The sequence below is a fragment of the Dendroctonus ponderosae genome, unplaced genomic scaffold (genome assembly GCF_020466585.1).
Source record: "Dendroctonus ponderosae isolate FM_Combo_2020 unplaced genomic scaffold, Dpon_F_20191213v2 Dpon_F_20191213_92, whole genome shotgun sequence".
Taxonomy (NCBI): Eukaryota; Metazoa; Arthropoda; class Insecta; order Coleoptera; family Curculionidae; genus Dendroctonus; species Dendroctonus ponderosae.
Window position 1 is genome coordinate 35,479 of NW_026019138.1, and position 10,374 is coordinate 45,852.

Below are 10,374 nucleotides of genomic sequence, written 5' to 3' on the forward strand. Positions count from 1 at the left end.
CTTAAGAACATGGGATGGAAACATTTAGCTAAGAATATTCAATAAAACACTCTGGTATTAAATGTGTATATAATTCAAATTATTTCTCGACTCCTTGCATTATTTCAACGTTTAATAACAAAGTCTTATTGAATTTTAGGCGGAGTGTACATACATGCCCACCTCTTCTTTTCTCTTAAAAAAGAATTGCGAAGAACGGCGTTAGTATACGAAAAAACGGACTAGAAATGTTTTCGTCAGAAGCAAGCATTATATTTTTCTATATATTGAAAGAAACATAGCGTTGTACCAAGTTTCGACGAACATAACTGGCAACATGGTATAATTATTTGATAACTTAATTTTAATTCAATCATATAGCTAACTTGTACTTTAATTGTTATAATTTTCTTATCTTTCCTGGGTTTCAGTCAAAGTGTGACGGAAAAATTTTTGCCCCTCAAAAACTGATTAATGTTTTAACACTTTTTAAAATTTTGGTTTTTATACAACATGTTTTAATTGTGAATTGGTGTTTGTAGTTTGTGCAAATTTTAAATCTGATGATGGCGGGATGATGGGATTGTTGCTTCACGCTTTGACTGAGACCCAGGAAAGGTAAGAAAATCATAACAAGTACACACAGTCAGGACAATAAATCAAAATACACTTATATTTTAATTTTATTTTGAATGTATAGTTATTTTGAGTTATTTGAGTCTCAAATAGTTCTCAATATCCACACAAATGCATAAATATGTTTGCATTTGTATTTACGAAACATGCAGATTGGAGTTTTTAAATTTATGGTTTCATATCAGTCTTTTCTGCGATCCCAATGAAATTATTGAGAGTGTTTTGAATAAATAAAGGGTTACTTATTTCATGCTACTCCTCACACTTCTTAAACATAGAAACACAATTACACTTAATAAAGTAAGTTTCAACCGAAATGATGAAACGAAGCAAATAAATATTAGTTAGTCGAAAAGCAAACAGTCTGATGAAATTAGAACAATATTTTATGTATAATAAAGCATATTGAAGGAATCTGGAAACTAGGCCAAGAAAGGAAAATTGCAAATTCAAGAGAAAAATTGTTGTCGATTGGACCTAAGTAGGCTCATCCAAATATGTTTATGAGGAGGCAAAAACGCCTTTTTCGTCAGACGCCAGAACCTCTTTAAAAATTAACGCCTTGCCGATAATTTGATCCCCAGGATCTAACCAACTATCCCAAAACTCCAGGACAAAGTTCCATCATCAAACCGCCCTACCTCTATCAAGAAGCATTTTTGAATAAATCATTTAGGTCTAATTGTTTTCAAATCATCAGAAAACTTGTGAAAAATCTTACTGATTTTTTTCCTTGATTATTACAGATGCATTTAATAATCAATATGTCTGCTTTTTTAGCTTTAATTGTAGTTGCCATTATAAACATAGACGAACTAATAAAAATAAAAACGAAAATTCGAAATATATGTCAATAATCAAACAGCGTTCAAAGCGAATATACAACCCTTTAGAAAGCAATGCGACAAAGGCAATAAAATGGTTTGCAGAATTTCAATTGGGTTACTATTAAGAATTTTATTAAGAAAAATTGGTTCACTCATGGACAACACAGAATGAAAAAGCGAAGGTCCGTAATGGATGCGATAAATATTCCCCCAAAATCAACTACAATGTGTACGTTCAATTTTTCAACTGTTGCTCGACGTTCCGAATCAGTATTACCGATTTTTCCTTTTCGGTTTAGCCGAGCAAACATTCGCCTTTACTCCGACTTTATTGTCAGGTTTAAATCGAATACATTTTTATGATCCCTGAAACTAGCCGGATGGAGTTTCCTTTCCGACCAGTAAAAATATTATATACGTTATTGCCCGCTGGCTTATCGATAGTGTCATTTCGTTCAGACGTCGTAACTTTAAACTGGGCTATTTACAGTTTTCAGCTTTTTGATTTCTTTAAAAGGTAAATTTATTTAGTGGAAATAATTGCGGTCGTTTGTATGCTTCATGCGCCTAAAGAAAACTTACGACGCATTTAAGTAGCGATGGACTTGAACCATTCTACTGTAAGAAAAATGCCAGTAATTGTTCGATTTGATTATTTTATATATGATTTTTAAATCATTCGTACGATCGATGATATGGTATCATTCGTATGATTTTTATAAAGAAAAGAAGTGCTAATTGGGTTTCATTTCTGCAAAAGTGAAAAATTGTTGCATTGTTCCAACTTCCTAACTTAAGGCTTGGATGTTATGTCCCAAATATACCTTAGGGAGCGTTTCCAAGAAGATGTATTCCCATTAATCATATTATCACGAGTCCCGATCCCCAAATTTATATTTTTCTTTCTGTTATATTATTTAACACATCTCACATACCACGTCTTTTACAATTAGAGCTAATTTATATAATTTTTCATTGAATCCCCATCAAGCTGCCATATTCTTCTAAAACTTTGAAACCTGACAACTTACACCAGCGAAGAATATATGTTATTATTTGTTTCTGTTAATCAGTCTTTATCGCTTCAAAACCATGGCAAATTCGTGCCTAAATAGGAGATGGTTTCCATCTCATTCACACTTGCCATCGCCGTTGTCTAATTAAGAAACATGTTACAAATTTGGCAGCGAACAGTTGCAGTAAAGTCCCTCATTTTGGAGCTAATAACAAAAGAAAACAAATTTCTTACCAGAAAATGTTTAGAATTTATAAGCAAAGGTTAATTATAATTTTCCTTCAAGTTCGGCACGTTTTGTTGGTTTATCGTGGCGAAAATTTGTAATAGTATCCCGACACATTAAGCGGATAAATAAATTAGATAGACAAGCTATTAAATATAAATCGTTGGAATAGCGAATGGATCTACGCGTCCAGCCTCACTCCCCGTCACCTGTCAGGAGAACTATACAAAATTAATTACACCGTTCCCTATAAATCTCTACATAATTAACATCGGCCTGGCAGTTTTGCACCAGTTAGCTAAATCTGATGTAATAAATCCAGCCAGCGCATTAAAAAATCGGGATCTTTAATTTGAAAAATGGCAGTCTTAGGAAAGAATTTTCATAATGAAACACAAAAATCTCACAATGAAGAAACCATAAATGCTCAAAACACGTCAAGCAATATGTTAATGTAAAAAGAGTAGAAATGGGTAGTTTGAATCATTTTCATCGAACGATATCAAATCGCGAAGAAATTAAAGAAAATGTCAACATTTTAAAACTAAATTTAAACATGTTAAAGCAGTTTTAATTTACTTGAACATTGCTACAATTCTGCAACAATTTCAATGTCTTATTGTTAAGTTAAAAAATATATATATTTCGGAATATATGTTATAACGCTGTCAAAAAAGTTATTAAATTCATAGTTTTGAAACCACCCCAATTAATAATTCTTTGCTTACCTCTTCAATGACTAAGCGAGCAGAATAACTTGAATAACGAAAATTAAAGTATAAATATTACGACATACATATCCCTCGAGTTTCTTAAAGCAGTAAGCGTCCAAAAAACTGCTTTTAATATTGGCTGCTCGCAAACATTTTAATACTAACACCCTTCTTTCGGTGCCATTAAACTGAATCTAAGTGAAAATTCGAAGAAGATCAATTTTAATAATAAAACAATCAAATTTTCATCAATATTAAATTTGTTGTGCTTCATTGATTACTTCGAGCTTCAAAGGGTTCGTAATAAAAACGATTGAGTGTTTTCTTTGAAGTGAAAACGAGACGAAAAGGGCTGTTTGGGGATGTTTAATATTCATTTTATACCATTGGGGATCTTTTAAGTCCCCCGGAAAGTGTCAGTGTAATAACCTTGGAAATCTTTTCAAGGAACAAGCCGATTCGGATCGTATGCTAAAATACGAAGATCAGTTTGCACTTTAAGTGTTTAAAGAGCGAAGTAAGCAAATGCGTTAATAGTTTTGCTATATCATTTAGATTAGGAAAGTATAATTACGGCCTGACACAGACATAAAAATGACGAAACTGATGATAATTTGCATCAATAAGCATTGAAATTTGTATCTGAAAAACTGGCTAATTTCTACTTAAATCGTGCAAATTCCTTCAGAGGGTGGTTATTACAACATTCATTAACTTTCTGCTTAACTGATTTTTGCTAATGGTTGTTATACACGTTTCCATACGTTTTTGCGGTAACAAAAACGGCTCGCTTTTAATAAAACGTTCATTTAATTTATAAAGCTCATTTGTATTCGTATTGTGGCCTTCAAATATTACCAAACATTATTAATACATCAATCGATTAATTAAAATAAGAGGAAACAATTTGAATATGTATCAGCAACAAATTATGCAATGTGGTTTAGAATATTAATTCGCATAGTATAATTGCTATATAATCCAATTTTATTATTTCGCATAGATTTGCCTGACTTTTCAGTCAGACTGTAAATAACAGTCGTTATTTACGTATCTTCTATTATGGCGCTTTGGACGTAGAACTTAAAGTAATTAAAAACGATTTAGAATTGGTCAAACAAACCATAAACTTTCGAATTTCTGCTACTGAGAGAGTTTCATACATTTTCTTCAATGTATGATTTCCAAGGAAAACTGTTTAAAACTAACTTGCACACATGAGCGTGCTGTGATAGAGAAATTATTTTTTTGTTAATTATTTTTCTTTAAAATCCTACTATTAAATCCAATTCGCTTATGTCGCATTAATTTCCAAGCTCTACCCATTTCTTAGGGCAAATGTTGTTAGCTTGATTAATTTTAGAAATAATTAATTTTGCGCGTCTTGTGCCTTCTCACCATTAAGAAGATGATTTGAAAGTTTCATGTAGCAACTTAACGTAGCAACGTAATTCAATTAAAATGCTTTAGGATATAACTCAATTTGTACGAAATGTTTGAAATTGCTTATGGAAAAAGGGCAATTAACCTTAGCAATTTGATCCAATATCGAAAATACTGACACAAATACAACAAAAACTCATATTTCATATATGTATTTGCTTTGCTTAAATAACTGCTGAGCAGGAGTGGCTAAATAAACGAAGCTAACGTCTTGGCTTACAGACGTAAAGTCGTAAATTCCAATTCTCCTTTGATTAACTATACAATTGCAAGTTGATAGCATCGTGGTTCAGTTATTTCTAGAAAGCAGAACAGTTTCGAGTTTCCATTGCAGGTATAAATGTGTTTTAAAATGGGCAAGTGAAACTCGCCCGGCCTTTAGAAAGCACTAAAGGTTTCCAAATAACTTTAAAACTTGCGACTTTCATTATACTGCGAAAACAGGATCAGCCCTTTTACCGTTTTATTGTCGAAGTTTCCAGAAGAGAACAGAAACGACAGCTTTTATTACATTTTCACGAAATTACTGGATTTATTGTCAGCGGCAAATCAAACGACAATGTAACGTGCCATAAATTTTCGTCCTATGTCGAATTGCCCCTAGAGAAGCAAATGCGATGGTTTTTTTCGACTCATTAATTAGAGGAAGTTTAAATGCAGACGTGGGCACAATAAAAAGTATAACAAGCAGTGCATTTGTTGATTCGGCATATGATTCGTTGTGTCAGTTTTTTGAATTATTCCATGTTTCATAGCGATTTTTAGTTAATTTCGTTTTTTTAATGTGGTATTGAATGAAAATTGGCATTCATGCATATACCAATTAGCAGCAACATTCTTCTGCATCAGTTTTTGCGTCTGCATAACCCTCTACGGAATATATATATTTTTTGTATTTCTGTTTCAAAGCAAACATATTGACAAAAAAACAAATAAGGCAACAGTATTCTGCAGCCATTTTAAAGCCAATGCTGCTTATGAGGATTAAGGTTTATCCCGTTGCTCGTATAAGTTGGGATAACATAAGAATGGCCTTTCAGAAATGTTTAAAGTGAGAATGTAGCTCGAATTAGTTGAGAAAAATATTTAACAATAAAATAATCTATTTTTTTTTCTTTACCTTTAATATTTACTTTAAAAATAATATTAACTTAACTTTTTCCTAAGTGAAATTTTTATTGAATTTTAAATGAGAAAAAACAAATTTGAACTATGAGATACATTTTTCAGTCACTATAAGGTCTTTTGTGAAGTAAACGGAACTACACTTAACATGAGCGCCAAACCAGAAAGAAGATTTAAGTTGCATGCCTTTAATATTTAAATTCCCAATTTACTTTAAAATCTAATACAAATTTGCAAAATGTCTCATTTTCTGTTATTTTCTGATATTTGTTGTTTTGAATAATTTAATATTTTTCAGTACGACCGTGGAGACAACTGTAATTTGCGCTATTTAAAAAGCTTGCTGTTCCGCTCTGCTTATCGTATTTTAATTATATTGTTCCCTGTCTTAAGATCGGAAATGCGTAGCATTTTGAAAATCATTTATTTGAACAAACAAGTTTAAAACCGTAGGGTAAGCCAAATTCTATTGCATGATAGTTTACCCAATTGATTTAGAAAATATTCTCTGGCACCAAACAGTATAATTCAAGTGGTCCTTGTTTGTCGTTTTAACCTGTTAGTAACTCTGAAGAATAACCGAAAACGTGTCGCAATTTTTTAAAGATTTTTTTTAAATCCGTTCAACTTTGTTGTTTCTTTACTGGAATAACTGAATCAACTAACCACTCTCAGATGAACGACTAAAATTTAACCGTACAATAACAGGTAAAAATTACCAATCATCAGAAAAATTGTATTTTTAAGAAAATATCGCAGGAAACAAAATTAAAAATTACAAAACCGAAGATTACTCGTCAAAACCCTTAATCGTTTTTAATTTTTTTTTAGAAATCATCTTGAGAAACCAGCTGCTCAGAATGGGAACTGACTGGCTCGTCGAGCAGACCGATAACTCCCTATCAGAAGACATTGTAAGACGTATTATTAAAGCACAGGCCAGAGAAAAGCAAGAACAGTGAGATACAGACGATCAGGCAAGGCACAAAGTGACGAAGTGGAGCAGCCTGTCGCGACTGTCGCATATAAAATTTGCAGTAAAACCACGAAACAAGAAAAATTTTATCGTCCAAAAACCACAATTTGTGATGTGAGACATAGTCTCGCCTAGAAGGCAAAGCGCGGTTCATAACTATATTATAAGGGGCAAAACATTGTAACATTTTCGCAAGGATTAATACAAGTTTCTAATCATTGGAAAGTAATAAATAAACTTCCCGCTTGAACCAGCCTCAACATAGTACATTTTTTAGGATTTTTAAATAATTTTTCTTAGATTCTAATTATTTAAAGTTTATCCAATTAGGTCCAAATGTAAGCAGATTTTTGCAAGCAATATTTTTTTGGCTTCTATAGCCACCAGAGAACAACAGGTTAAAACCATCTGGATTTTTCAAAATAGCTTCGAGAACTTAACCAAATTATCAGATTAAAAAAAGTCTAATACAGTTGAAACTGATTAAAACGTTTCATATTATTTGCGAATTTCTTCTCCATTATCAAATCATACCTAGGCAATGCCTTAACTTTTTCTATTTATTGTGTAATAAACGATTGCAATTTAATTTCTATTAATATTTGATTAAACTTTATTTTAAATAGTCGACAGGATAAGAATTTAGAATTTGGCAAAATTAAATTACTTTAAAGTTGTTTGTAAAATCTGACGAAATTGCAGAATTTGTCAACTTTAGAAATTAAGCTATTCTGATGCATCATGTTAACAATCTGGAATTCTTTCCAGCTACAAACTCTTCTACCGATTTCCTCCAGATCTTGCCAATTTGGTCTAGAACACGCTTCACATATTTAATAGCATATTCCAGATAGACAGCTTACCTACGTATGCATCAAGTGAATATTGCCCTAGACGTGCTTGGGGATGGCACTTTTTAATGTGCTTTCCAGATCTAGTGAAGATAAATGTAAGAGCCTTAGAAACTAAAGGGAAACAAATAGACATTTCCAACACCATTTGTGTAAGTTCACACAAGGCGGAGGCCCCATCGTTCAGGTAGCTTCTTCGAGAAACCGCACTCTAAATTATAATTTAATCCTCTTAGGTTCTTTACGAGTTGTACAAGTTACGTATCGCCAACAACCTGTCTGAGGTATATATAATTACGTCTGCGCTTGAATTGCGACAAGGCAATAGCGTTAATGAACATAAGATTAAATCTGCACGTCGAGCAGGTCTAGATTAAAACCGGCATGACATCTGCTTGGATCTCTTTGCAAATTGAAATGCCCTGTAAAGTCATTATTTTAATGCGTTTTCCTGATATGAGATGCATAATTATGGTTAGGCTGACACAAAGTCTGTAGTCACAATGTTGTGAAATTCCTTCTTGTTAATGTTCAGATCTATCATGGAACTTATACTTTAGAGCAAGGAAACTGTATTCCATTATTAACCACTTCTGCGTTGGAAGCTTAAAAAGCATTCACAGCTATATTTTAGAAAGTAATGCTTAGAAAAACTTGATTAATTTTAGCGCAAGCAACAGATATATTAGAAGTTCTGTGGAAAATCCCGCCTTGCATTGAAAATTCCAATTGTGGTAGGTTTTATGAGCCACTAGATCTTAATAGCGGGTACCATTTAAAAAAAAACTGAAACTATAGGAGTAGCAAAACCATTGAAGATTTACCTAGTTTATATATAAAAGTTAAAATCGTTAAATTGAGCTAAAGCTCCAATATATTGGTGGACATTTAACATCGGAAAGTCGCCTTAAGCGAATGATAAAGTCCCGAAAAAGCACAATAGGATTGGGATAAAATAAATTTTAAATGTATAAAGACAAAACCCTACTGATATATCAAGAATAGTCAAAGCTGACAAGATTTTAAAACGCAAATATGAGTGTTAAGACACTGGTTAGCAAAGTGGATATTTTGATTAATTATTTTTTACTAATTTGCCCCGCCTTCAATACGGAAAGTAAAATCACGGTCCAGAATACAATGCCATAATCTAAGCTTGTACAATATCATACATTTTATGCACACAATACAAATTAATCAACAAAAATTGGAAATAAACGATATAATTGAAAACCATTTTGCCGAAAACAAAACAGAAAAATACCCCACAGATATTCCCAATTAAAAGTATATTTTAAGCCTAAAAAGTGCAACCAAAAGTTCCATTCCAGACTATGTATCTCATATACGTTTTCGTTTTAAAATAAAGCTGTAGTCGATTCCTAGACTCCTGCTATATGAAATCGATTCGCCTGTAGGCGTAGAACATGCATATGCTTCAGTTTGTTTGTAATTTTGGAAAAACGGTTTTTATATTATTTTGTTTTGGAAGTCAATATAGCGCCATGTTGAGTTTTTAGCAATTACCAAATTTCGAAGAAACTCTTAGTGGATGATGACTTTGGAAAACGCTGATTACCTTAAACTGAGCTGGTTTAATTCAACACATAAATTTTACTTTGAACAAGGACTACTTCAAATTTGCGAGCCCTTTCCAGGTGTTGGTTCACACCTACACAAAGATATTCTCTTGCAAATGACTAAAATGACCAAAATGTGTACTCGTTTTTCAGTATAAAATTGGAATATATGTTTTATAACTCTGAAAATATTCAGAATTTATTAAGATTTTAGAAGACATCACCGAGACATGCTGAAAAAGTAATCATTTTTCACAAGCATTAGAGTCATATAGATACAAAGGTACAGTTGCGATTCTGTATACAAAACTAAATAAACATGTACGAAAACGGTCAACTCAATTTTGTTAAGAATAAGAACTACATTATTTGCTACTTCTCGCCGAGAGTATAAGAAAATGACTATGCGGAGTACCATATTCAAACGAAAGAAGCATTTTATAAAATCACAAGAAAAAGATAAGTTCTTCAAGTGCAGAGACCGACTTCCATTTTTGCCACTGATTAAAAAATTCCCTATGCAAGAAAGAAAAGTCGTTCGGTATATCGTATTTGCCGCAGTTATGAAATACAAGGCGCCGTAAATATTTAAGTGCGATGTCCACGATATCTTCTCCCAGACGATGCGATGGGTGGTCTTGTTATTTCTCATGTTACGACTTACCCCCTGGTGGGATATTTTTGCGAAATTTTAAGGTCTTTGGACTGACAATGCGGCGCCCGCTGTTGCAGATTTACGATAATAAATTTCTAACGGAGAAAACAAGTTGTGTGCTTCAGGCAGAGCACCTAGTAAAGCTGCACACTTTATTTTACTCGAGATATTAACATGAGACTCACAATTTTCGGAACGCTGTCATCTGCAAAAAGGCAACACGGAAGTGTACATTCGCTGAAATCATTTTGGTCAATTTAATTAATTCTAGTTAATAACAATATGGCAAGTCTTGACCTCACGAGTATGAACATTATTGCAGTGGCAATGTTTCGAAAATGAACGATC

General features: G+C 32.7%; 1 long non-coding RNA gene across 1 annotated transcript; it reads left to right on the plus strand.

Annotated features, from left to right (window-relative positions):
- The first annotated feature begins 478 nt into the window (after positions 1 to 478).
- Positions 479 to 7,190, plus strand: LOC125505693. Its single transcript, XR_007282337.1, has 2 exons — positions 479 to 597; positions 6,796 to 7,190. It is a non-coding gene; the product is annotated as an uncharacterized LOC125505693 (long non-coding RNA).
- Positions 7,191 to 10,374: the final 3,184 nt, after the last annotated feature.